This window comes from Argiope bruennichi, chromosome 3 (assembly GCF_947563725.1).
Source record: "Argiope bruennichi chromosome 3, qqArgBrue1.1, whole genome shotgun sequence".
NCBI classification, from domain to species: domain Eukaryota; kingdom Metazoa; phylum Arthropoda; class Arachnida; order Araneae; family Araneidae; genus Argiope; species Argiope bruennichi.
In genome coordinates this window covers 68,527,497-68,542,317 of record NC_079153.1, presented here as the reverse complement: position 1 = coordinate 68,542,317, position 14,821 = coordinate 68,527,497, and the positions used below count along the sequence as shown (strand labels likewise).

At 28.4% G+C, this 14,821-nt stretch overlaps 1 protein-coding gene across 1 annotated transcript in view; it reads right to left on the bottom strand.

The window, feature by feature from the left end:
- LOC129963619 (heparan sulfate glucosamine 3-O-sulfotransferase 1-like) overlaps nucleotides 1–14,821 on the bottom strand; it is a 160,662-nt gene that overhangs the window by 120,827 nt on the left and 25,014 nt on the right. Inside the window, exon 2 of the mRNA XM_056078093.1 lies at nucleotides 7,831–7,869. The gene's annotated coding sequence lies outside the window, so the exon portion shown is untranslated. The remainder of the gene's footprint in view (nucleotides 1–7,830; nucleotides 7,870–14,821) is intronic.

Here is a 14,821-nt window from a genome sequence, read left to right as displayed (position 1 = left end):
TGGCTTATAAATATTAAGGTATAACTTCACAATTTAGTATCTACATAAAATTTAAAAGGAAAATCATTGTAAGAGCGTTAAATAATATGAAATAAGCTTTTCTTACCAATAATAATTATATGATGCGTGATAGTCATCTTTTGGTATTAGCTCGCTATGCAATATTTTACTCTTATAGTTTATTTTACTACAACTAGTAATAATAATAATTCTGCTATCAGTTATATATTTTTCTTTTATACAAAAATAATTGAAAATCTAAAAAAGGATGCATATTAAACAAATGTAAATAAAACCATTCTTAAAACAAAGTTAAATCAAACAGCAAAATAGTATTTTATGCACCAATAAAAAATATTTAAAATTCTTCACCTTGACCATGAATTTCTGTTTATTTACATTGACTAACATTATTCGTGATTATTTATTAACATTGACATGATCTGACAACATGATCTATTTATTAACATTGACTAAATATACATTTTTATATTTTTCATATAATGAATTGGCTTAAAATTCATAATTTTTTTTATTTAAATGTAGGCAAATTTAATTATCTCAACAGAAAATCAAAACTAGAACTTTGAAATCACATGACTGAAAGCAATTACGAGAATCTACAATTTTCATTTCAGTATAATTGGGGAACGAAACAGTTACACTAAGGACAAGCATGAATACACACAAAAGAATACAAAAATTTTCAAGTAGAATTAACGAAAATTATTCTTGTGGGAAGTAGCGCTGTGATTAAAATACTCTCGCTAATTAATCTTGGCTGTTATCTTCTTCCGGATGATTTGATGGCGGTTATCCAAAATGAGGTGTTCACTGACTGTTACGAAAGAGGAAAATGAGATGGTTAAAATGATTTTACTTTTCTCGACAGCAAGGGAAATATTCTTTATACAAATTTTGAGGTAGCGTTTCTGAAGATAATTCACTTGGTTTGATATCAAAAAGGCTTCAAGGTATTTTAATTTCGAAATATTTTGATAATTATCCTGTTTGACTGATTTCAATATTTTCTGTTGTTCACTTTAGAATTCTTTAATTTTTGAGTTCGTAGTTACAGTTATAGTTATCTTCTCGCGTCAGCATTTTCATTTGCCGAAGTTAATGTGAAATTGCTTTATTTTGTCTTGCTCATGTCGTCTGATATTGGTACGAAGATGCAGGTATAGTAAAGCACTAATTAACATAGAGCAAGTCTATTAGTTAGAAGGAATTCGTAACATTTAAGACAGAGAAACTTTCTCAGAACTTGTGGGATTCAGAATTTAAGAATAGAATAGTCAGAATAGAATTCAGTTAGAATAGAATTCAGTTAAATGAAGAATAGAATTCAGTTAAATAAAGAATAGAATTCAGTTAAAGAATCGTCTAAAATATTTATCAAAATTTTAAAAAAAATATCTAGAATATAAATAAAAAAATAATTACTTGAATTAAAATGACACTTTCTATATTAATCTACTATGGCTAAGATGGCATTAAACAACGCTTCATATATTAATCTACTAAAATACTAAGAGTACTGGCAATATGTATCAATGACATTCTACCAATGCAATCAGCAACTGAATGAAGTGAAGGAGAAAAGCTAAACTATCCTTTTTAATTTTATTACTCCTTCTTGTTTAATATTGTACTTCATAATATTGAAAATCGGTAATTTGTTTCTCTTTTTATAAAAAATATAAATAGCCGCTAACATTCTATGCGTCCAATTATAATGGATTGATAAATTTAAGCTCTGAACATTTTACTTTTTATGCAAATTAATCACATTTTTTTTCATTTAAACTAATTACAGAATTTTTTTTATGTAAAGAAGTTGAAAATTTTTTGCATTTAATTAAATTTCGAGAAAATCTTATTAGTTGAGTCTAGAGATTAGTTTAGTTACATTAACATCCCGTTGTAAAGCAACAGTAAGGCTATTTTGAGACTGACTTCGTAATTATGAACCGCGAGCAGATCGCGAGGACGACATCTGAGCTGGCATCCCTTCTCCACACCATACTAACGGGAGGACGTTTGGCCCTGACGGATTTAACGTGCAACAGATCCCCCTTACACGATGGTTCTATGATGCAATCGGGTTTCGAACCTGAAACCCAACGACACAAGACCTTACCACCAGGCCACCACTGCCCATTTGAACAACACACCGCGGTTTTTTGCCGCAGGTGAGGATCGATCACACGACAATCAGACAATTCTATTGAGAGGATTATGAGAATAACACGCTGCCCTCGTGCCTCAACGAGGCTTCGTTGAGGCATGAGAAGATATGCATATAAACACGAATAACCCATATGTGAAATAAACATGAAAAACGGGAAAAATCCAATCGATATTTTAGTGGGGTAATGCAGAAAATTCTAAAAAAAAAATATGCAGCCTAGCTACTAAAGATCAATTTTGAATAAAAATAGTTTTATGCAAAAAAATATAAAAGATTAAGTTTCCCTTACTTCAAAATGAATCACAAATTATTATGTAATATTATATCCTGAAAACGTAATAGATTATTCCCCCTCAAAAAATAACTTCTAGATTTTAATGCAAACATGAGTTTAGGGATTTTACATCGGATTGTTTTTATTTATTCAAATTTAATTTTGTTTACATAATTTCAAATTGGAGATTATGTACAGAATGACAATTGCCTCTATCGTATATCTTTTCAAAACTAACATTATTTTTATCTGGCTTTGTTTAGTTTTAAAATTCTTTTAAATGGCAACTTTTTTTTTGTTAGTATTTACATTCTTAACTCAGCTACTCCAAAATAAAGAATGGAAAACTTTGCATGCTTAACCCGGTAACCAAAAGTTTTAGGTGAGCTTGTAGACAAAAATAAAACTGCTTGAACAGAGGATGCAAAAAATAACCACCCGTTCCTAACGGAAGAAAAATACGACGCAAAGGAATTTTTCGGATAAGAAAGAATATTGTTCAAGACTTTGCTCCTTTATTGTGGTTTTGTATTAATCCGTTACAATTCTGGATTAAAAATAAACTCTGGGAATATAATGAAGTTACTGGATCTGGTTATTTAATGTTATGGAGTAAAATTTTTCAGAGAATTAAATGGAAATAATAGTATTAATTTCCATGATGTCAAAGTCATGAGATAAATGTGGCTTCGTAAGGTTTAAACAGCTTATTAAACAATTACATTTTGAGTAGTGTTATGCTGTAACATCACATTTTTTTTTCATAAGCATGCAAGATTCAAATTTAAATTGGTGTAGACCATTTGAAATGTAAACTGGAATTTAGTTTATTTTTAAGCTTTTAATGAAGTTATGTCTATTGTAAATATTATTTAAAAAAATAAATATATCTTTTCTGATTGTTTTATTAATAGCTAGAGAGAATTATGTTATTTTAAAAACAATTTAAAATTTCTAATCTTAAACATCGTGGTATGACGATATCTGAAATTAAGTCATTATACCATGTATTATGTAACATACGATTATTTCATGCAATGGGTTATGTCACACAAGTTATGTCAAAAATATCCCACAGTTTTTGAAAAAAAATAAAACCAGGAATAATTTCTTTTTCAAAAAATCAATACACAAATTTTCAAATGAATTTTTTTAAAAATTGAAATAATTCGCATTTATGATCTTGGAATCACGAGATCTATTCCATAAATAAAAGATTCGTTCTAACATTATTGGCAAATGCTAGTGTTTAACAACCGTTAAGCAATTAACTTTTTGTTTTTGAAATTGTATTCGTAACTTTAAAATATTTAGTTTGTATGTGCGTAAAGCAAGCAATTGATCGATGATTAATTTTAATAAATATTTTCTACTTTTCTAATAGATAGGCAACTTACATCCGAAATATTTGAACGTTTTTTTTTTATAACTTTTTTATAACTTTTAAAAACCTTGGATATAAGAGCATATTAGAAAGTTAATTTTCTTTTAAATACAACGAATAAATTCCTTGATATTACGCCCCATGGCCATAACACTCATGGCATGAATCATGCTTGCTCCATCCTAGTAGCATCACTGCATGTTTGATTTAATTAAAACAATAAAAATCTGAAAATTTCAGCGCTTCTTTTACGAAATGTGGGTGATTAAAAATACACATTTTTTTCTATAACAATGAAATATTGAACTAAAACTTAAGTGGAATTTCGGCTTTAAAAAAAAAACTGAAATTCCACAAAAATTTGATAAATTATCTTAACAATATTACACGACATTGAGTCATTGGCATGTGATAAAAAAATTCATTAGAAAAGCGAAATTCTGAAAATCTTTAAGAGTATAATTGAATTATATTATTTTTAGCTTATGATCTATGAAAATCTGCTTTCTGTCTCAAGAAAAAAATAATCAGAAATAGAATAAACCTATTCAAAATCTATTTTTATTGTTTTTATATTCTTGGAATAAAACCAGACCACGTTTTTCGAAACATAATTGAAAATAAAAATTAATGCATTTTTAAATAAAAACCCATACGTTTTTTTATTTAAACTAAATGTTTTTGTGTGTTCAAATGTGGTAAAATTATGCGTGTGAGATGAAACCCTATCAAGTTATTCAACCTTTACTAGACTTCTTATTTCAGCTCGCTGAATTGATTGTTTGTAATTCATCTCGGTATATTAAAATATTATAAAAGTTCATTGTCTAGTTAGTGACGAATTCTTTTCAATTAGCATTTTTCAATCAATTTGTTTGAAAAGACGCTTTCTTTTTTACTTACAAGACATAAAATGAGTACTGAAATCTAGATAGATTTTTTTTTACTACTTAATTAATTCAAGAGAAGCTTCATAAAATTGCTTAGTCAGCTAAACGCCGATATTTTCAGACGCTCGGCGTGAAGGAGTAAAATGTCCAAGAGCTCTTCCCTCATTCCTCTCTGTGTCGTTCTGTGTGCTCGTCGCTTGTACATATGCTTGCTTCTTCAAAATGAAATAAAACGACGTCACGAAATTAAAAGTATCTTCATTGTCTTCAAACTGCATCATGCTTCGCAACAAATAATATTATATATTAAAAAGCCGACAGAATTCGAAATTATTATATATATATATATCATATTTTTTGCAGATGCGTGGTTGTGAAGACGAGAAATTTGGAATTAATTGAAATGCGTCTGTTTAATCAAGACACAAAGACGAAAATGCAAAACATTTTTCTCTTACTGCTTTTACTGAGACATTATTTCAAGAATTTCTTTGACGCGTGTCGATTTAGGAAACGGAATCTTAAGTATCTTTGGAAGTATGTTATAAGCATAAGGGATTCTTTATCCATTTGTTCGGAGCGGGAGAATTTAAGTGTCAGCAATCAGCACGTGTTAGAAATAATTAAATAAAAAAAGTGAGATTTGGATCTGGGAATGAGATAAAATTTTAGAATAAAGTAATACGATTAATTTTTAAAAATTTGGAAATTAATTAGAATTTAAATTAGATTAAGAGATACCCTTAAACACACACACACACACACACACACACACACACACACACACACACACACACACACACACACACACACACACACAACTTTTTAGAAGAAGAAGTATATTAAAGAATAGTCGGAATATGCATTTCCATCATTTTTACATACTATTTGATTGGTTGAGTCTTAATTTATGCAGTACATTTGTTATCTCCATTCTAGATATTTTTTAAATAACTTAAAAAGAATAGTCGGAATATGTATTCATAAAAATGAGTTAAATTTAATATTTTTAACGTTTATCAATTAAAATTTAATACATTTTTACAGTCATTAATTGATGTTTAAAATTAATGTATTTGTTTAAAAATAAAGTAAAATAATAATGCAAAGACCATTACATTATATATCTTTTTAAATAACTGTCAGTTATTACATGCTTATTGTCAGCTATTTGTTAAGGTACTTTGTTCTCCGACAGTGCAACCTGGTTTGTCATTATTAGAATCTAATGATACTCTAATAAACATTCTGAATTTATTAACTGAAAAAGGAAACCATTTATTGAATAATTTTCCTGAAAAGTACTGCCCAGTACATTTCATTTCCCACAGAAACACGCAGCTCAACAATAAATCGACATATTAACATAACAAATCGCAGGAATTTATATACGACCGTCGCTTCTAACATCAGCAGGAAATCTTTCCAACAAACAGCCAGAATAAGCGACTTACAACAATAACACATAATAACTCAAAAGAAAGAAAAAAGAAGGCGGCTTAAATTACTTTCTTTTTCCGATGTCCAAATGAATCGAAGGCGAATTCTAATCATCTTGAATCCTACCGATTCCACAATGAAAGGCGCAATTAGTCAGCCTAATGCTCCCGGCTTTAATTAGTGTGGAGCAAACGCGTCAATTAAAAGTTTCGACAAAAGGCGTGTCTGAGCAATAAACCGGTCAGTAATACTTGTCAGCCGGCAAATGAGAGTTGCCGGAAGGATGGACATGACTTTGAAAGCCAATGCGCGCATGTAACAATGAAATCCCAATTTTTGATTAATGGTCATTGCGTATTCCATTAATTGAGGAAATATTTGACGTGAGGATGGATATAGCAATGGTTCCTTCAGAATTATGTCTTTCCGTTTCGGTAGTTTTAGAAACTCTAGTCCACACCTTCAAGATACTAATAAAGGCGTCATAATAAGAATCACGTTATGTGATCGGGTTCGGAGTAAACTTTTAAATACATATACAGGGTGTTTCATAAATGATGGAAGTAACTTTAAGGGGTGATAGAATAATAGTAAATAGGAAACCAAGTGTCCCAAACGTCTTTCGAAGGAGATAGGCGCCATCAAAGTTTAGGGCCCTAAATTTCAAATGATAATAGAAAACGGAAAAATGGATCGATTCATCTGCAGTTTTCGCTAAAATCATTCTTTAAATTAGTATTTTCTAAAAAAAATTTTTTAAAGACAAAGTTTAAAAAATGCCGATAGAGGGCGCTCTAGACTTTGGAGTACCGAACAACTACTTTTTACCAGTATTTTTTTTTATTTTGTTAAATGTTTACTAAAGCTTAGACTTTAACTTAAATTTTGAGCGCAAAATTGAAACCATCGGGAGCGGTTAAGTGGCGCAAATTTAACCGCGTTGAGGGGGTTAAATTTTAAACGTTTTTTATCATCATTTGAAATTTAGGGCCCTAAACTCTGATGGCGCCTATCTCTTTCGGAAGACGTTTGGGACACTTGGTTTCCTTACTATTACTCGTCTTGATGTGTACTATCACCCCTTAAAGTTACTCCCATCATTTATGAAACACCCTGTATATATATATATGTATATATATATATATATATATATATATATATATATATATATATATATATATATATATATATATATATATATATATGACACATTCTTCAGAAAACGCCTTTTCAAAGTAGTAAGTAACATTATGAACGCACACACAAAAAGATCGATCAGCGTAATGTAATTTTAAAATATAAAGAATTATTTTACATAATTTATTTCATGTCGTTAAAGTTGAAATTTTGTAATCGACTTTTTTCTGGGATTTTGCTCAATGCATTCGAATAGTATTTTCCGAATTCTTAAATTTAATTTTACATTTTTTACAAAGAATCAATAATAAACATTATCAAACGGCACATTATGTGTTAAAAATTATTTATCATAAATCAATCAATCAGAGAGAAATATAACCGTTGTTTCGAATTTACTTTACTCATTGTTGAAAATTATTATTTATTATTTGCAATTGCAAAAGCGGGCAGCGTTTTTGAAATCACATGCACAACAAATAAAAAAAAAAAGAATTTCTTTATTACTTACCTTCAAGTCCAATACTTCAATTTCTTTAAATTTCAAAATCTGAAAAATAAAAATTATTCAGGAATCTATAATACAAATCCGTATGCAAAAATTTAAATATTTAAATAATATTTTTATAGTAACATAATGACAATTTTTATACAAAATAATCAAAAGAATTAATTCATTGCAAATTTCATCACAATATTAGGATAAAAAGATAGCAAATCTTAATATGATAGCGATACGGAATAAATCACTGGTGTTTTATTCTATTTTTCATAAGTGAATGCAAAGTAATGCCAGTTTTTGAATAAGATATTATATTTATTACTATATAAATTCGTTTGAGGGAAGACTTTAAGAAATCTGTATCAATTAATAATGAAAACTTATCATCGCATGTTTGTAAGGTTATATAACAAAACTAGTTAGAATTTCACAAAAAAAAAGTGTTTAAAACACTATCTTTTAACTTGACATTATATATCGAAAATCTTTGATATACAATTTTTTTCGTTGTCTATATATTTGAATTCATATCCATTTTATTTTAAAATTTAAATAAAAAAAATCTAATTTGAAATTACTTTTAAAGAACTCTTTTTATTTGTGAAATAAAGAAAAGCTAGAAAAGCTAATTTCATAATTTCAAAAAGTTAATTATATTAACAGAAAGTATACTTTTTTATAAACTATTACAGAAAATACTCAAAATTTGATATTTAAAATGTGATTAAAATATTAAAACATTGTTTATTAGAATTTAGTTCCATAATTACGCGATTTCATATTATATTATTTAACATATTAGTAGCTTCTAAACTTAATTAATATTTTGAACTGCTATGACATCGCTTAAGAACAGAATAAAATCATTTGCAATACATTACTGTTTTATATTATTTAAATGAAATAATTACTTATACGTAGTTCATGCATATTTCATGCATTTTACACTTATTATAAAGCTTTTGTCAATATTTTCCACTTAAAAATTAACTTTCATTAAATGGATAGTAATGAAATTTTATATCATTAGAATTTTTTTTGCAAAATAATTAATTGAATATTTAAGATTAGCTCACTTTTAAAATATAATAACAGTTGAAACACAAATAGTTGCATTTATAAAGCCAGAATGAATGCAAAATTATATAATAAAAGTTATGTATTAAAAGAACAAACTGAGTACAAGACTTAAAAATTTTCCGAGCTCTAAATTTAATAATTGCAGCTATTCATTCTGTTACAAAGCATTTTACACAAGAGAATTTTAAGAAAACAATACATTTTTTTCATCTCTTCGAAATAAATACTGTATCAGCCATAGATGGTAGACTTCAAACAGCATTATTTAATAAGAAATAAAATATATTTCGTAAGCATTTTTCTAGTAAATGAATGACTTATTCCTAGAAATAATCCATTCCACTGAGTATTTCATTAGTATCTAGAAACGTCCAACATCTTTGCATACTTAATTATCCCCTTTAAAATAAAATCGAAAACAAAATCTATCCAAAACACTGAAAGGAAAAAAGTATGTTTATGAAAAGATGTAAAAAAAAAAAGAATACTCATTTGAACTGTTTTTACTAAGACTAACAATTCTAGTTGGACATCAAAGAACTAAAGTTACCGAATTCCTACATTAAAACGACAAGATAATCCCTTCTTCAATTGCTATTCAATAAATAAGAGGCAAAAAGGGAATACGAACTGTATATAAAAAAAACTGAGGACGAAAAGAGAAGTGGCAGAATTTTTTAAAAAAATGACCTTCCTTTCAACAGTTGTATTTATTTTCTTTTTATCCAGTCTTTCGTTCTTTTTCTGTTTTATTGGCACTTAGAAAAATGTCGTTTGGTACTGTTTTAGTTTTATTTAATTTATTTTTATGTGCATTTAGTTCTTTTTTTTCCCTCGGTAATTTTGTAGATGAAGAAGAAGGATATAAAAAACGATATTTTGGCAACACTAGATGTAGGAAAAAAATGGTTTGTTGCTATGTTAGTGATATATGTGTGGTAAATTTATACAGCTTAGATGTTCGGAAGATAAGTAACGAGGTGAAAACCAATGAGCATTCTTTTTTATTCTTAATGAGGTAGTGGCACGAGAAATTCGAGCGATAATGATAATAAAAAAACGAATATGAGATACAGATGAAAGTGATCCGTCATAATTTTAATTGCCTATTTTGTTGTCGTTTCCGTCGTTTATTAAAAATTAATGGAAACGGTCCAGTGCTTTTATCCAAGCGTGAGTTGTTGCAGTTTGGAAACATTTTGGAGAAATGAATGGCAATCATGTGAGTATAATAAATACTATATGACCTTATTTTGCCTTTCTAAATTACCTCATTAAATCTGTGCAGCCCAAGAAATCAAGCTGATTTGCATATCATAAAACAATTTATATATCGCTTATCGATTCTTAATATTAACAAGCAATGAATTCAATGTTATTCATATATTTTGTGCTTACGAGATAGAATTTTTCTAAAATTATATTCAAATGAACAAGAATAAGAAATGATACCATGTATCATTACAATTTTTAAAAGTATTAACTCAATTATATAGAAATAAACAAGGTATAAATTTATACGAATAGATTTTTAAAAAAGCTTTATAATAATAATGGTTTATTATGAAATATGTACATTAAAGATAGAAAATATAATGATAAAATGTATGGTTTATCTTATCTTATCTTATAACGACCACCTATTTTCTGTTTCATGATTATGCTTGTTCACGCTTATTGTTTTCAGAACTTATTCCTGATGAATTTGCATTTTCCTTCTTTTTTCATACAACTACCACTTGAAAACAAGTGGAAACAATATTGGAGTATAATGACGCAATAGAAAGACGAAAAAAAAAAAAAAAAAAAAAAAAATTAAATTTGCTTTGGTACAAAACAAACGGTTCTGATTTACTACAAATGAATTAAACTACTTTTGTGTAAGATAAATATTGAATTCTACATTCTTATCATTGTGTACAGGGTACATTTTATCAAAGTAAAATACAATAATGCATTAGAAGTTCAATTACTAAAGAAGCATTCACTAATTTCTAACAATGAGAAATAATTTTCAGCTTTGAAATATATTTTCGATCATTATCTCTCTTTCAGTGGCATTCTTTTCCTAATTACTTTTCTTTAATTTGAAGTAAATAGGGTTTAAAGAAATTTAAGAATGATTGATATAATTAATTTTCGATATAATATACAAATGCGTTATACTTTTATATATATAACGTTACATTAAATGAGAAGTAAAAAACACATTCTAATAATGTTGATAATGAATGGATTTACAAAAATTGAATAATTTTACATAAAAAGTATGAAAACTGTCAATATCATAGGATTTCCAATTAAATATCAGAGCAAATTATATAATGGCTTGTAATATCAATAATAACCTAATTGCAATAGTTTGCTCTTTTATCGTAGAAAGAAAATGAGAATACCAAACCGCAATAACATTCTTTCGATTCTCTTGGATACCTTATTTTTCTCGCTAATGCGGTAACCTGAACACAACTGAACCACGATCGCTCTTTCTATTAATAACTTCTGTTCGTGTTTTCGATTCTATTAGTGCAATGAAGTTTATTCTTTTCTCAGTCGATGCCTCGTAATCATGGTTACAGTCAGTTATAAGAGTGATTTTCCTGTGTTCTTATTTTGCAGAAGAACTTGTTTAACTAAATGTTTGAGAATTTTTAAAGCATAAGAATTTTTAAAAATAACGGAATAGTAAAATATTAAGAATAAAAATATAAGCTGGAAATATTCAGTAATTGCATTAAAATAACAATAATAAAAATTTGGACAATAATTTGTATTCAATACTTTTTTAAATATTACAGTTCCTGAATAGTATATAAAATAAAAATGAACTTAATGGATTCAGCAACCAACTATCAATCCAACATATTTATAGAAATTTAGTCACGTAAAACATTTTTTTAAAGTTTCATGTTATCAAAATAAAACAAACTATTATTCAAAATTATGTTCGTACAATAAATCTAGATCATTGCGATTGGTTAGCTTTATTTGCACAATGATAATACTATTGGCGAAAAAAATATTATCGAATTCCCGCCATTATTGAGGTTGAGGTGTTAAGCCATATTACTTTCCATTATTCTTTAAAAATGAAGTAGAACTCGAAGACAGGAGATCTAAAGAATGCATTGATAAGACATCGAAAGGTTATGGCCTACAATATAAAATAAAAATGAAATCACCATGGTGGACAAGATTGAAGGATATATTGTAGTTTCTTTTCCCTATAGAAAAGGTACAATGAAATATTTTTTGAGATTTCTCTCGTAATTGAGGTTGGTAAGATGGTCCTTGATGACTTAAAAAGGAGTCATGTGTCTTCATATGAAATAAAAGTTAGCAAAATTGGTCCTGTGCTTGGTGATGGCGAAATTTGTAATAATCTTTATCCATAGATAGAAAAGTTCAAAAAATCAGCAAATGAACTCAAAACCACAAACTTATATAAATAAAAAAAAGTAGTCGAAGTCGGAATATGGTAGGAAAGTAGGTGAATACTGATGATTTATCTAGGGATTATGACCCTCCTTTATTATGAATAAATATTGATGAAATCGATACTGTGGTTTGGAGAGAAGAACTTGTTTACAACGCCCCCTCCCCCCCGCTCCGGACAGAATGAACAGTGAAGAAGTATCTTTGAGATTTCTCTTGAAAATGGAAGAAGTTGGAAAGAGGCTGTTGATGACTCATTTAGGGATTTTGCGTTTTCATATGAAATAAATACTGGCGAAATTAGACCAATGGTAAAAGCTCGAAGATTGCGTTTCAGTTTTTCTTTAAACTTCTTATATGACATCTTATATGAGTTCTTTTCTTATTACTATGCAAAACTCTATCAAATATAACATTTTCTTAGTAAGTTGATGCTGAAAATTCTTATAATCACGTGAGTTTAATGCCCATTATATGCAATGGAAATGCAAATCAAAATCACACGAATCTCATAGAGCTGCTCGATAACAGAAATGCTACACTTTTATTTCCCATTTTCAGATTCTCATATTTTTTCTGCTGTTTTAGAGGAATATTTGATGTTGCAGTCGCATGCAGGTAAACTATTAGCTTCGGAATCCAAGCAACATGGATTTGAAAACCTATTACATTAAAAATTAGCAATGTCTGTGAGCATGATGCATCTACGATTTTCATATGGCTCTACAATAAAATGTCCAGGTATGAGAAATGGATGCCACTATTCACACTTATTCATAATTCACAATCTGCCATTATTCACCATGCGGCAACTTTCAATTTCTGTTTCCGCTTATGTTCTTGTAGACCCCTGACAACGTTTCGATGAATTACAGGCTCATTTGCCGATAGATTGATTCTAGGAAGATCTAGCTGGCCCTCTATAGATGCCCTTTATAGATGATACATTATGTAGAATTCGTGGTATATTATGAGGGTACCTTTTCATCTTCATACAGGCAATGCATTGGTGCTTTATCTTGATTTGCATAAAGATGTCTATCTTTGGCAATCATTAGAAATGACGACGACTGAGCTGACCTGATATTTGATGGCTTCCACTCAGAAACCCTTCCTAGAGTTTCGCCAGTTCAGTTCCATTATATTATAGGGGTATTGTGCTTTATAAGTGCATTCTCTCAATTTCTCTGCCTCCTACTTCTTATTTTAAAGTCAGTACCAGGAGCTTTGAAATACACAATATATATCACCGTATTAAATATTCTGAATTCTGGTTCGTAGAAAATCAGGTTTAGGATGAAATAAGCTTTAAGATGATGTTGAATGCTTTAATTTCATTTCATGTCATTTCATTTCATCTATAATTAGAATGATTTTTCACTTTTGTTACTCCACCATCTTGTTAAAATTCGTCAGAAAAAGTTAATTCTATCTCTAAAATCTTTCCGTAAGCCTATTCTTGAGAGTATTTAAGCTATAGGTTTTATTAATTGTGTATTTGAAAAGTTAATTCATTCTAATTTCATATACATATTAGAAGTTCTAATTACATTCAGGTCAGACTATGCATTTAAGTTTTAGAAATGTTTTAATGACGATGTAATTATTAAGTAGTTTTCTACCATCAACAATTACGATTGTAGCGATACTAAAAGGAAAGGACTTTCGTTACAAGAAAATATCGAAATATTAAATATTTAAAACGGACTTAAATTCAAATTTGAATTGAAAATACGAGCGGAATAATTTTATTCTATTATAATAAAATCATTAAATAAAAAAATTCAATCGACTTGAAAATGAGATTACTAAATATCAATGATGTATTGTTAAAAATGAATGAAATTACAAATATAGCCACATTAAAACTATTTCTAGTGTTTTGATCAGTCAAAAGTACACGGAATAGCTAACTAACTACTTTCTATGATTTGAATTTTATAGTTTCAATTTCGAAGAGTTATTCTCTTAAACATATTCTCTGATAACAAACATATATTGTTTCTTATGAATATATTTATATGAAATATCATAAAATGAACACTAATACGCATTTCATATGTGATATATTAAAAGAATGATTTAGGCTATATAATTTCAATAATCTTTTAGATTAATATTTTTTCTAAAAACAGTTCCGAAACTGTTTATTATCAATACTGCCAAAGCTCACAAAGAGAAGTTTTAATCCTTCACCGAAAGTTTTAACGGTCACTGATAGCAAGATTTTCTTATTACAGAAATCGTCCGGTTGACGGGGAGAGGTTCAGTAAACTGATAAATCATAAGACACTTTATTTTACAAAGAAACTAAAATCACTAACAGCAAAACACAACTGTAGTGAACTCAAAGGCATCAATTATAGAAACAAAGCACACACGCGAATAGCAAATCTTTATAAAACAAACAACAGAGTAGAGATCAGAGAACAGCTAGAAAACTAGCTCTGTTATAGATATTCCAAATTTCTTTATTTTTATCACC